Genomic DNA, 3,758 nt, shown 5'->3' with positions numbered 1-3,758 from the left:
CATTACTCACGAACAAATGTGAAACATTTACATATTTAGTGCGGCTGATAAACCAATGTGTATGTCATAAAACATCTGTATGTCATAAAATATGTGGAATATGTTTTCTCAAAGTGGTGGGGTTCATTGTACCACAAAAAGTGGTATATGCTCTGGTAGTCTAAGGGCCCCGCTAGGCCATGTGGGATCGCCAAGTAAAAGTCAATCTCTCTCCTTTGAAAAAGAGTCATTATCCACAACGTCAGCATAACATTTCTTTTTCTTGACAAGGCATTCTTAATCATCAATGTGGTGAGTGCTATTTGAGTAGTACCTGTGCACCACCATAAAACCAGTTCCTTCATTTATCACAACTTGTGTCAGAGCCATAACGTCTGGTCGGGCGCTGTGCGTGTATGGCAAATATTTACAGTACTATACTGAGAAACATTTTCCATGAAACCACCAAGTAAAGCAGTAAAAAACCCAATAATGTTACAGAAAAAATAGCTACTTATATGAGTCTGTTGCCCTATGATGCAGTAATCTTGTCATGAAATCAACACATAAAAATAAGTAAAACTTCCGAACTATGAAGAAACCTAAATATTTTTATATTTGAGTTATGCGCCTTTTGGCGTCATCTGGTCCAACCCATGTGAGACTAAGGAAAGCTGTCTCGGGTGTGGACCAATCAACTTCAAGGACAGTGCATATATTATCAGAGTTATGTTTTTTTTTGCATTATGGCTGCAGGTATTGTGGTCTATGCAAATATGACTCCTTGTAAAAAAGGTGTCAGTTTTGTTGCCAGATAGAAGGGTAAAAAAACAATTATCATATTTTTTACTGGCAAATGAGGTTCCAATGATATAATTATATTCAACATTGCAATTTAGAAGATAACTGTTGAAGAGAGCCGGGCAAAGATTCGTGGTAAAGCTGTGAAATATTTAGTCGAAGAGAAATAAGAACTTGAAACTAATTGTTGCTATGTTCAAGTAATCATTGCACTCACACTGCTAGTCACCAAGTGGGGCCCATTTTAAAGACCTAATTAGGATTCACGTGTTTTTTTCTACAGACTGGCCTCTCCAAAATAAGAATGTATAATTTCCATTGCTCACTCTGGGCTGTAAACAGAAGTCATTACAGCTCTCTGATGCATTTTTGGATTGTACTTCTCATTGCTGAGCATGATTACTCGTGATTTTCTACATGCGCTGTGAGCTTCCTAACTGTGGACAATTATATAGTAGAAATAATAATGGCCAAATGCGTATGTGACCATGGAAGCACTTTAATGTAGTTGAACACACAAATCAGATACTATGCCTTTACAACTTGGCTAAACCCATGGAACTATGAAGGCAGTCATGTATTATACTGTGAACCTGCATGTGAATGTTATATTAAACGTGTGCCAACATCATATATCTCAATGTCCTGTAATCTGGTCGATGTGTCTTTAGAAGAAAGTGCCGAACGAAGCAAAGAACCGAACGACTGAGCATATTTGTTTATTTTGATAATAATAATAATAATAATAAAATGAGGGAGAGAGTCATGTTAAAGATCCCGTGATATAATTTGCAAGAGCAGGCCATTGTGTGCTGGCATTATTTTCCAAATATGGCAAATTTGAAACATTACCCACAGATTATTCTATTGGAATATACATCATGACCTCGACTGAAAAAAAAACCAAGGCAGGACCCTCATGCAAAAGAGTAACGGCACTCAGTGAATCTTTCCTGCACAAACATTAAAAAAAAACACTTACAAAGGGAGGGTGTTTGTGCAAATTGTAATCTCGTGTTTTACGAGTACATTTTTATAGAGTGATACTATAATTAATACCAGAGCACATACCGTACAGGTCAACTATTATTTCATTTTCAAATTTTATTTTTTAATGTTGCATAGTCTAAGTTTAGTTGAAACATTAGCAGCAGTGCAACATTACATTAAATATAGTTCAGTTTTAAGTCAAGGAGGAATGGCACTGCAACCGAAATTTAAACTTTGGAGATATTTCATAGTTTAGTCTCCTCGTGCTTGGCGACTTGAATTACGGAACTTATTTCAATAATTATTTGTCGATTGGGGTGCCATTGCTTCTCAACTAAATTGAATGCGATTTTATAATGCTGCTGTTTCAACTAAACGTAAATTACGTATCCAGTAAAGCCGTTTGTGGAAATTAAATAATAATTCACCTGTTCGATATGTGCTCTGTAATGGAATCTATTATCACTCTGTAAAATGTACTCATAAAGCATAAGATTGCAAATTGCACAAACGCCCTCCCTTTGTATTATTATGTTCATGTTTGTTTGTGCAGGAAAGCCTCACCGAGTCTCGTGAATATTTTCCATGAGGGTCCTGCCAAGTGTTTTTAGTGGGGGCCACAGTATATATTCCAGTGGAATAATCTGTGGGTAATGTTTCAAATTGGCCATGTTTGGACAATAATGCCGGCACACAATGGCCTGCTGTTGCAAATGATCTTTAACATCCCTCCCTCAACACGGAAAAGAGCTCTCAGCTTATTTTCTGGTAAATGAAATAATAGTTGACCTGTTTGGTACGCGAAATTACTTGTGCATAAACATGGGTAATAATCAGTGTTTTTATACAGGATCATCATTCACGCAAATTGCATCTCACAACACTGCACAATCCACAACACATGGAGATGTGTGCATATGAATTCGTTTTAGCCAATTATTACGTTTTTGTACACGTCGAAGGAAACCGGAGCGCTCGGAGAAAATCCGCGTGTGCGACGGGGCAACACTCTATCCCATACAGATTGAATTGATGTAGATTAGTCTACACTTTGCTGTACTGATTTATTTTGACGAGTCAGGGTATGGGACTTTGATACCCACAGGAAGGAAGTTTGTGTGATCCACCAACCCTCTCTACCACAAGACTGCTAACAATAATACGTAAGTAAAAATTTTAAATCAATAAAAGTAAAATAAAAATAAAATAAAAATCACGATATTTCGGAGGCAACACAAGCTTCCGTCTTCAGGTGGAACCGTCACAGCACGATTGCTGTATCAAGTGAGAGAGATTTCAAGAAAAACAGTCCTTGTAGATATACTGTTTGAGGGTGGGAGGAGCCAAGGTAGGCCCTGAATATTATTATTGTGAGGTTCGGTGCGGCTGAAGCACGCTGTTAGGAATGAGCCTTTGTTGTGTAAACTAGGTGCGGCTGATGTAAAGGTGCGTGTTAAAGGCACTGAGCCTTTTTGTTATGTAGAGGTGATGCGGCCAGGAAATGCCAGAAAATGAGTCTTTGTTGTGACATTACCGAAAAAACCTAAGAATATGAATCCTTGCAGTCACGAAAGCTTCAAATCTAGAAATAATACGTAATAAATAGCAAGGCGGCGATGTTAGATAGTCAACATTATTTTCCACATTACTTCCTTATCCATGAAAAACGTGAATAGGACGAAGTTAGCACCAGCGGAAACTACATAGGGGTTACTCCTCTTGGATCTGCCGAGAACATGGACAAAAAGGGAAATGTGGAAGAGGTGTAGTGTAGTGGTGCAATGCCATCAAGAGTAGCAGCATTTGCCCGAGTCAGCACGATGATGATATTCATAATCGTTGACATCTTCGTCATTATCCTCTCATGAAACATAAAATACACAAATTGTATAATTTAGCACCCACTAAAACCACCTATGGGTGGCACTTATTACTGAAAAAATGTGGATAATGGACATAAGCTACAACTAAACTATTGCACAGTAATA

The sequence above is a fragment of the Lampetra planeri genome, chromosome 3, assembly GCF_965212315.1.
Source record: "Lampetra planeri chromosome 3, kcLamPlan1.2.h2, whole genome shotgun sequence".
Classification (NCBI taxonomy): domain Eukaryota; kingdom Metazoa; phylum Chordata; class Hyperoartia; order Petromyzontiformes; family Petromyzontidae; genus Lampetra; species Lampetra planeri.
Note: the sequence above shows the minus strand (reverse complement) of the source record.